Source organism: Castanea sativa, chromosome 3 (assembly GCF_040712315.1).
Source record: "Castanea sativa cultivar Marrone di Chiusa Pesio chromosome 3, ASM4071231v1".
In the NCBI taxonomy this organism is placed as follows: Eukaryota; Viridiplantae; Streptophyta; class Magnoliopsida; order Fagales; family Fagaceae; genus Castanea; species Castanea sativa.
Window position 1 is genome coordinate 50,891,153 of NC_134015.1, and position 11,225 is coordinate 50,902,377.

Below are 11,225 nucleotides of genomic sequence, written 5' to 3' on the forward strand. Positions count from 1 at the left end.
TGTCATCAATACATTTTTAAATTGCAAGTTTTTGTAATTTAAAATTATACATAAAATATAAGTTTATAGATTATATAGTAAATAATATCTTATTGACATAAAATTTGACATATGTATTAAGAGTGTAAAAAACATGTAATTCAACGGTTAGATTTTCAAAATATTTAGTAATATTTATTTTATTGAGTGAGTTTGTAGTCTAAGGCTACAACCAATTTTGTAACTAAACTTTTTCCAATTTTAAATACCCTTTTATCAAAATTCATTCTTTTAGCTTCAAAAGTGAAATTGCACGAGATATCTCAATAGGTTGGTCTCATGGGAAGTCCCATGAGGTTTGGTTTGAGTCTTGGAATTAACATACGCACGGTTGTTGTGGATGGGATGGGTACACACTACACGCAGTGGCCTCGCCTTGAAGAAGTTCCCCGTAATTTTTATTTTTTTTAAAAGGCTTTAGAAGTGATATATAGTTCTCCTTGGCAAGCATATACATATCCATATTTTCCTTCTTTCTTTCTTTCTTTTTTAAAATTAACTAGTTGCTAAAGAAAAATCATTGACTCTGAAAAAAAAATCCAACAATGAGTAAATAGACATTCTGAAAAAAAAAATTGAAATTAAAATAAAAAACATTTAAGGTGAATAATTAAATTCAACTTTCTGAGATGCAAATACCTAAAACTTAAAAGTTCAAAATTTATAAAATTTCTAAATTCTACTTCAGAACCAAACTAAATTTAACAAATTTACATATAACATACCAAATAAAAATTTATCGTTCCCAAATAAATTTACATATAACATACCAAATATTATTATCCTTCAATAATAATAATAATAATAATGGTAGTAGTAGTCGTAATAGTAGTAGTAGTAATAGTAATAGTAGTAGAAATCCTCGATGCCCTCACTTTTGAAATACAAATCCATATGAATTCTACTTAGTTTTTTTAAGCATGGATATTCATTTTCCCCTTATTTAGTATAATAAAATTAGAATTTAAGAATAATTAAACTAAATGAATTATTTTTTTTATATATATAAAAAATTAAACAATTTAAAAAGTTAATTGTAATGCCTACTAATTGGCAATGGGCCAATACACATCTTTCTTCTCCTTGCTTGGATTTTTGCCATGAAAGTGGAAAAACCTATTAAACAGTGGCTCGTAATCATTGCATATTTGCATACCTATTTTAACTCAAAAAGTAAGAGCCTTGTAAGTCTTTCCCAAAAATAAATTCCTTAGAGTATTCATATTCGGTTTCTACAAAAAATTTTATTTTAAAATCTTAAAAATTACTTTATCATTTATACTGTGGGGGGTAAAAAGATCTTAATAGGGATATGGGCCGTTGGGGCTTACTAAGGAAGGCCGACTTGCTCTTGGGTTTAGGGCTTGTTGGTACTTTAGGTCGGCCCATGCGCCGAGGATCCGAGGATCCAGCCGAGGATGTTTTTCTCCTCGGACTAACACCAGAGAACCCGGGACTTCATGGTACAGGTTAGTGAATGACACGGTCAAGACCAGTGGTTAAAGGGGGTGAACCCTTGAATGTCCTAGAAGCACCGATGTTGGGAAAGTGTCAAAAGTAAAGGCTGCTACCTCCACATTAAAGACCCTGCACCTACCACCCTGGCCGCATTAATGGGGAGGTGACACTTAAGCAGTGGAAGGGAAACTTCTAGTTACTGTTCAAAGGCACTAAGAAAAGAAATATCTAGGCTAAGGGAGGAGTGGGGGCAACACGTGTATAAAGTATTAAAAAGAAGAGTATTTAAGGAGAGATCTAAAACAGAAATAGGGGGACGGACTTTTTGTAACCTAAAAAGAAAAAGGACAAAGAGAGAGAGATAATATAAGAACAGCTCTCGGCCTACGTCCGAGGAGACTTATTCATATTACTTCTTGCTGTTTCCAAATACTGGCAATCTTTAGTTTGTCATTTAATCTTCACTCACTTCTAACCTGGGTTTCAAGCCCACTCTCTACAAATTTTTATTGTTTAAGGCTCATTGGGCCTGAGCCCATAACTGTTCTTGGGTCCAGGTGCAATTGTGCACTTACAATTGGCGCCGTCTGTGGGAACCTAGTCTAGAAGTAGTAGGGATATTATGGCAGGTTTAGGCTCTCACCATGCAGAGTCACAAGGATCACAACCGGAAGATCATTTCGAACGTCTTGAACATCTTAGGGATCGTGAGGGAAGCGTCCATACGGAATACCCAGGGGCTAGCCATACTCAAGGAGGGGGTAGCACTACCCACTATGAGGGCTCTAAATCCATGCAGAAAGAAATTAATCGTTTGAAGAGGAAGTTACGCCGTGCTAAACGTAAGGTTTCCCCGTCCTCATCTAGTTCTTCCTCAGAGAAGGATAGGGGAGTTGGCTACAGTTCAAGGTCATATTCCCCCACTAGCGCAACATCCTCCGGCGAGGAGGACGACCAATCAACTCGCAGACGTAAGAAGCTTCGTTCTAGGGGCTTAGGCAACGATACCATGAGTAGAGCGTTGCACCAACTCTCTAAATCTCCGTTTTCACGGAGGATTGAGAGGGGGAGGCTTCCCAGGAGGTTCACCCAGCCCACCTTTACCATCTATAATGGCCGGACTGATCCGGTGGAACACGTGAGTCACTTCAACCAAAGGATGGCAGTGCACTCTCATAACGAGACTTTGATGTGTAAAGTCTTCCCCTCCAGCTTGGGACCTGTGGCTATGAGATGGTTTAACGGTCTCAAATCGGGGTCTGTGGGCTCGTTTGGGGAGTTAACTAGGGCATTTGCTTCGCGCTTCATCACGTGTAGCAGAGTCCCTCGGCCATTGGATTCGTTGCTATCCATGGTCATGAAGGAAGGGGAGACACTGAAAGCATACTCCGACAGATACTGGGAGATGTTTAATGAAATAGATGGCGACTTTGATGAGGTGGCGCTTAATACCTTTAAGGTAGGCCTCCCTACTGATCACGACCTAAGAAAGTCTTTGACGAAAAAGCCCGTCCGCAGCGTACGCCGTCTTATGGATCGTATTGATGAATATAAAAGGGTAGAGGAAGACCAGCAGCAAGGAAAAGGAAAGGAGAAGGTTATCCCGCAGGAGAGAAGGGATTTCAGGTCGGACAGATATCACAACAACAAACCGAGGAGGGATTACTTCGGACAATCCGGCTCGGCAGCACCCCAAGCTGTAAATACTGTGTTCCGAGAACCAGTGCATCAGTTATTAGAAAAAGTTCGTAAAGAGCCCTTTTTCAGATGGCCCGGCAAGATGGCAGGGACCCCGCGAGGAGAAATCAAAACCTTTTCTCGTCGCACCATCAGTATGTGGGGCACACTACTGAGAACTGACGGACCCAGTGGAACCTTCTAGAGCAGCTCGTCGGTGAGGGAAAGTTGAAGCAAAGATTTGTGTCACCTGCGGGCGTCAAGTTGGTTCAAACAACCAGAGGAACAGTTCATCTCGGCCAGCATTGGGAACAATTAATGTTATCTTTGCCGCACCTGGTAGGACCGGCTCAGGTCCCACTAGGGTCATGGCGGTTTCCCAACCTCAGGCCGAGGATGTGGGTGGCAGGCCGAAGAGATTAAAGAGCACTTTACCTGTCTTGGGTTTCTCCGAGGAGGATAAAATAGGGACTATCCAGCCCCATGACGATGCTCTTGTGGTTACCCTCAGGATAGGGAATTATGATGTGAGAAGGGTGATGATAGATCAAGGCAGCGGTGCAGATATCATGTACCCTGATCTATTTAAAGGACTGAGGTTGGAGTTGGAAGATTTAACTCCTTATGACTCTCCACTTATAAGCTTTGAAGGAAGGGCCGTTGTGCCAAAGGGACAAATCCGTCTACCCGTTCAATCCGGCACAGAAACGGTTGAGGTAGATTTCATTGTGGTTAACGCGTACTCTCCATATACAGCCATCCTTGCCAGGCCATGGCTGCACGCTTTGGGAGCTGTTTCTTCCACCTTACATGTTAAGGTGAAATTCCCCTCGGGGGAGCATGTTGAGGAAATCCTCGGCAGCCAGGTAGTTACTAGGCAATGCATATCGGCTGCGGTGCTTCGTCGCCGAAATGGAGTCATCAACCTTGCCCATCCAGAGTCATAGCAATTAACAGCTCCAGAGGCACCTGGAGCGATGACAGAGGATGAGGCTGTCTGCGAGGAGTTAGAGAAGTTTGTAATAGCAGATGATCCAGAGAGGTTCTTCCAAGTTGGCATACTTTTGCCATACCCAGAGAAGATAGAGTTGTTGGAATTCCTGAAGGACAATATAGATGTCTTTGCGTGGGACCCTTATGAGGCTCCAGGCGTAGATCCGAGCTTTATTTGTCATCGTTTAAACATCAATCCGGCCATCGTTCCGAGGAGGCAGCCACCTCGGCGATCATCCCGAGAACATTCTGAGGCTGTGAAGGAAGAGGTTCTTAAGCTCAAAAGGGCGGGGGCTATCAAAGAAGTTTTCTACCCTGAATGGTTGGCTCATACTGTTGTCGTTAAGAAGAAGAACGGCAAGTGGAGAGTATGCGTAGACTTTACTGATCCGAACAAGGCCTCGTCCTAAAGATTCGTTCCCAATGCCACGGATTGATCAGCCGGTAGATGCTACCGTCGGACATCCTCGGATGAGTTTTTTGGATTCCTTCCAGGGTTACCACCAAATTCCCTTGGCGCTAGAAGATCAGAGAAGACCGCTTTCATTACACCAACCGGAACTATCATTATAAGGTCATGCCATTTGGGTTAAAAAATGCGGGGGCTACTTACCAAAGAATGATGACCCGAATGTTTGAGCAGAATCGGGGAAAAATATAGAAGTATACGTGGATGATATGGTGGTGAAGAGTAAGACGGTACCTTCGCACATGACAGATTTGGCCGACACCTTCCGTATGCCGAGGAAGTATAAGTTGCGCCTTAACGCCTCCAAGTGTTCTTTTGGCGTGGGATCTGGAAAGTTCCTAGGATATATGATCACTCATAGGGGCATAGAGGTGAACCCAGTGCAGGTCAAGGCTATTCTGAATTTGCAGCCGCCTCGGAACCCAAAGGAGATTCAAAAATTGACCGGAATGATTGCTGCGTTGAACAGATTTATTTCTCGATCAGCTGACCGGTGCCGTCCTTTCTTTCAGTTGTTGAACAAGTGGAAAGGGTTTCAATGGACCGAGGATTGTGAGTCAGCCTTCCAACAGCTTAAGCAATATCTTTCTCGGCCACCCATTTTATCTCGCCCTGAGGTGGACGAGGTTTTATTTGCTTATCTGGCCGTGGCTATTCATGCGGTGAGTCTAGTTCTTATAAGGAATGAAAGTGGAGTGCAGAGGCCGGTCTACTATGTTAGTAAGTCCTTGAATGAGGCCGAGGTGCGCTATCTGCCCTTGGAAAAAGTGCTTCTAGCAGTAGTCCACGCCACGCGTAAACTCCCTCACTATTTCCAGTCTCATACTGTGGTTGTTTTGACCCAGTTGCCTCTCAAGGCTGTGTTGCGTAGTGCTGATTATTCTGGCAGGGTGGCAAAATGGGGAACCATCTTGGGAGCCTTTGATGTTAAATACAAGCCTCGCACCTCGGTGAAAGGTCAGGTCCTCGCTGATTTGGTGGCAGAGTTTGCTGAACCATTGTTAGAAGAAACTTCAAAGGAAGCACACATGGGTGAAAAATCAGTTGGCGTGATCACACCGTATCTCCCTCGGCTTGGAAAGTTTATGTGGATGGGGCTGCTAATCATAAAGGTTCTCGGCGTTGGACTTGTTCTAATGTCCCCCGAAGGAATTGTCTTTGAAAAATCTTTGAGATTGGCCTTCTCGGCTACTAATAATGAGGCCGAGTATGAAGCGGTCTTGGTAGGCATGCAAATGGTACGTAAGATGGGTGGCAAGGAAATCCATTTGTTCTCGGACTCTCGCTAGTAGTCGGCCAAGTCGTGGGTACCATGGAAGCTAGAGATTCCGTGCAAGAATATTTGGCCCAGTCAAGCGTCGCCAGGCCGAATTCGACTCCTTTGCCTTAGCTCATGTCTCTAGGAGTGGAAATACTCATGCATTCTTTGGCTACGTTGGCAACATCCTCGGCTCAAGGTCTACCAAGGGTTATTCTCGTTGAGGATTTGGTAGAACCTTCTCTTATAGTCGCTAACGCACCTCGCATCCATCTAATAAGGCCTGGTCCTAGTTGGATGGATTCGATCATATCTTTTCTCAAAAATGACATCCTTCCCGAAGACAAAGTTGAAGCGAAAAGGTACGTCGAAAGGCGCCGCGTTTCGGTTGTCCGAGGACCGTAAGCTATACAAACGATCCTTTTCAGACCGTATTTGTTGTGTGTACACCCCGAATCGACGTAATCATTGCCGGAGGAATTGCATGAAGGAATTTGTGGGAGTCACACTCGGGGGAAGGTCCTTAGCCCATAGAGCCCCGACTCGTGGTTATTGGTGGCCTAATATGCAGAGGGAGGCTCGTGACTATGCCAAAAAATGTGATCAATGTCGAGATTCGCCCCTAATATCCACCAACCTGGAGGGGTTCTTAACCCTCTCTCCAGCCCTTGGCCTTTCGCGCAATGGGGCTTGGACATTGTAGGGCCATTCCCGAGAGCCGCCGGAAACAAAAGATGGCCGCTCGTAGGGACGTACTACTTCACTAAATGGGTCGAAGCCGAGCCCTTAGCCAATATCCGAGATGTTGATTCCAAGAAGTTTATTTGGAAGAATATTGTTACTAGATTTGGTATACCACATACTCTTATCTCGTACAATGGCGTTCAATTTGACAAGAACGCCTTTAGGCAAGATCGTGGTGACATGGGCATCACAAATAGATACTCTACCCCAGCCTTATCCTCGAGGAAATGGACAGGCCGAGGCCGTTAACAAGGTCATAGTCAACGGGCTCAAGAAGAGGTTGGATGATGCGAAAGGCAGATGGGTAGAAGAGCTCCCTCATGTCCTGTGGACGTATCGGACCACACCGCGTGCATCCACTGGAGAAACGCCATTCTCCATGACTTATGGAGCCGAGGCGGTGATACCTTTGGAATCTGGTTTTCCTACTCTGAAGACAAGTTCGTTTAGCCCAGAGAATAACGAGGGACTTCTAGGGAGAGATCTTGATTTACTTGAAGAACGGCGTGAGGCAGCTATGGTCCAAATGGCTTATTATCAGCAGAAGCTAAAACAAGGACATGATGCCCACGTGAAGCTAAGGCCACTTGCGCCTGGTGATCTTGTATTAAGGAAAGTTGTAGGCACTTCTAAGAACCCAGATGGGGTAAGCTAGGACCTAACTAGGAAGGCCCCTATCGCATTGTTTCAATAGCAGCATAGGGTCGTATAGGCTAGTTGACCCGGATGAACGAGTTGTACCACGTCCATGGAATGTAAATAATCTTAGAAGGTATTATTACTAATCAAATAAGCTTTTGTCAAGTAATGTTTCAAAGTTATGGCTAACTCTCGCATTTGAAGTTACAATTTTTAAAGAATCAAACAGAAACTTGGTTAAGTGCAGTCCTCGGACCACAAACCTTGTGGAAATTGATGTCTTGTCATTTGTTATACGTAAAGTTTGTTATGCCGGGTCTTCGGACCTCCTACTTTGGGAAAATTAACATTTGAAGTTACAATTTTTAAGAATCAATAACAAACTTGGTTAAGTGTAGTCCTCGGACCACAAACCTTGTGGAAATTGATGTCTTGTCATTTGTTAAACAGAACCTTAGTTATGCCGGGTCTTCGGACCTCCTACTTTGGGAAAATTAACATTTGAAGTTACAATTTTTAAGAATCAAACAGAAATTTGGTTAAGTGTAGTCCTCGGACCACAAACCTTGTGGAAATTGATGTCTTGTCATTTGTTAAACAGAACCTTAGTTATGTCGGGTCTTCGGACCTCCTACTTTGGGAAAATTAACATTTGAAGTTACAATTTTTAAGAATCAAACAGAAACTTGGTTAAGTGTAGTCCTCGGACCACAAACCTTGTGGAAATTGATGTCTTGTCATTTGTTAAACAGAACCTTAGTTATGCCGGGTCTTCGGACCTCCTACTTTGGGAAAATTAACATTTGAAGTTACAATTTTTAAGAATCAAACAGAAACTTGGTTAAGTGCAGTCCTTGGACCACAAACCTTGTGGAAATTGATGTCTTGTCATTTGTTAAACAGAACCTTAGTTATGCCGGGTCTTCGGACCTCCTACTTTGGGAAAATTAACATTTGAAGTTACAATTTTTAAGAATCACTCACAAACTTGGTTAAGTGCAGTCCTCGGACCACAAACCTTGTGGAAATTGATGTCTTGTCATTTACTTACAATTTTGAAGAATTAAACGAAAGATTGCTTAAGATTTAGCTTCGGACTATGACTTTGATTAAACTTAACTTCTGATTGTGTCTGGATGTTAATACCTTACTGTTTATTAACTCGGATCTTACGTCTTACATCTTTAAGTATTGAGCAAATTTGTGTAAGGAATGGTCCTCGGATATTACATCCTACTAGAAACAGTGTTATGCATTATAAGGGCTTAATCGTTATATGAAGTCCTCTTTCCTTTTTAATCAAGGCATTGTTCAAACGTATTAACTATGTCATCTTGTATTAAATCTTTAGTGATATACGCGTGATTATGTGGAAGTTATGATTGTGCAAGCCTTCGAGTTAGATTTTTATACTCTGAGAAACTTTTGATATGACTTAATGGGAAACTTTTGTAATAAGTACAAAAAAAGAGTAAAGTAAAAACAGAGACAATCCAAGTGAAAAGTAAACGAAAGCGCTCTTCATTAATCAATTGAGTATGTATTACATATAATTCAAAAAAAAAAAAAAAAATGGAAAAAGAGAAGCCCTAAGCTAAAGTCCTATGCTGTTGGAGGAGGATCTTGCTGAGAGGTACTAGTGCCCTCGGTCTTTCTCAACTCCAAATTTCAAAAGGAGTCATAATCTGCTTTCCTTTATCCACCGTCGTTGTTGAAAGGACGATGGGTTCCGCCGTCCGGCTCAAGTCCTTCTCTCGCATCCACTCCTCCTTCCTTCTCTTTATTGGAACCGAAGGTTCTCGTAGGATCAGAATTTGCCGTGGGACAATCGGAGGTAGGGCAGAAGAGTTGTCTCGTGGGTAGGAGTAGCAGCAGGAGCCTCTTCAATCTCCTCGTATTTCTAGGGGAAGCCAAACGTTCTCGACTTCCTCAAATCCGAAGATTGAGGAACTCCCGCTACGTTTAAAGCTTCCCCCATACTTTTTGACAGCATTCGCGGCATAAAGCCGCGAACTCCTCCGTCACCGCTCCTCGGTGGTGGCTACCCCTTCATCGAAACTTGCCTCGCTTGGCGCTCGAAGAGAGAGTTGGAAGGAGCCGGCTTCTTCCTTCATCGCCGCCGCTGCTTCTTAAGATCCGAGCACTCCCATTGAGCTTGGGAGAGCTCTTCATCTCTTTCATGAAGGAGCTTGCGCTGTCCTTCTATTTGGGTCTTAATGGTCTTCAAGTTTGACTCGACCCCATTTTTCTCTCTCCTCGCCGCTACCTCCGAGGTCGCCTTCTCGTTCTCGGCAAGGGCCGTACCTAAGGTTTTCTCGCTTCCACTTTATTTCGAGCTCGCTCCGGCTACTTTCCGAGCGTCTTCAATAAACTTTTCAGCTACAAAGACCTCCCGAATAGCCTGTAACAAAGTATAATGGAGTTAGGAATAGCCAGAGCAAGCTTACTTATAAATATTGTTAAAAGGAGAAACACTTACCGCCGCTAAGTCTCTTTTTAGGGAAAGGAATAGCCGTGGCTGGCCCATCTTTTCCAAGGTCTCCATGTCCTTGGGCGGCGAAGAGGGCGTTCTAGGGCCTCGGCCAGGTGGTGGGCATGGCCTTGTTGAACCGCCCTTATACCGGACCGGCAGAAATGGGAGCGCCGTCCAGCCTTAGCTCGGGGACCAGGTGGTCGGTGCTCGGCGCACTACAACCTCATCCCCGATTTCCCCAAGTTCACCGAACGGGCTCGCCTTGCCTTTGTCCAGCCTTCGCCGGGCCGGTGGGGGTTGTTGGCGTGGTTTCTTGGGGTCTTTAGTAGTCGTCCCCTCATCATCCCCCTTCCTCTTCTTCTTGGGATCCTCGGCCGGCGCTTTGGCTCGGCAGAGGAGGAGGAGGAGGTAAAGCCGGGGGAACTCGGGACGTCCCCGTTTTCTTTTCGCCGCAACTTTGGCAGCCCCGTTGGTAAGGAGACCCTCCATTCGTCCCATGTCTTCTTCTTTGTCGTCCTCGGGAAGGGCAACTACAAACCCCGCAATTCCGCAGGTCTCGTGGCTTCTTCTTCCTCGTCGGAAAGTACCACAAACCGGTTCCCGCGAGGTCTTTCGGTGTCTTCGAGATGGAATTGATCTATCTCGTCGTCAAGTGTGTGTGAAGAAGACACCGCTCTTCCGGAATGACAGCTTGTTTGTGAGTGCACGGCAAGGGGGACCGTCGCTATCGCCCGGTTGTACGTAATGGTGTTAGGAGCGTCCGGGAGGTCACGGTCGTCCAAAAATGGGGCCGCGCTACGTTTATCCTCTTTCGTCTTCGGCCGCCCGCAATAATGGCGTCCTCTATCTCCCGGAAGTCTTTGGAAAGGGGGAGTACCCTAGAATAAGATGAGCAGCTCGGAGTTGCAGGTCTTCACTAACGAACACCTCGGAGCGAAGTACCCGGTTTAGATCCGCGACGTTACAGTTGACTTAGACGAGGACGCACGTGTTGCTTATCTCGCAAAAAAGACATCAAACAAACAAACTTGGTCGATTTATATAGAAGTTTAACAAATTTAAGTAAGTGTGAATACGCATTTCTATGTGTATGTGTTAAGAGAAGTTGTGTTGTGGGGAGATTAATCCTATGGCGTCGCACTCGGATCGCCCCACCGAACCGGGCAAAAGCCATCGTGCCGCTCCCGTACACGATCAAGTAGTCGTCCTTCATGCCTTTGTTTGATTTGGGCAGCAGAGATTAACCTAACGGTACTGGACCGAGATTTCATGTAATAACCTACCTTAGAGAGTTTGTGGGACTCATATAGGAACACGACATCGTGCCATGTGAGGTTTAAACCCATCTGCTCGTTTAGAGCGTCTACACTACCTAGAACTCTAAAGACGTTTGGAAGGCATTGGTCGGGGCACAACCGGTGGTTGCGAAGATACTCCCTCATTACGGGTTTCATTGGTAGGGTCATCCCACCCTC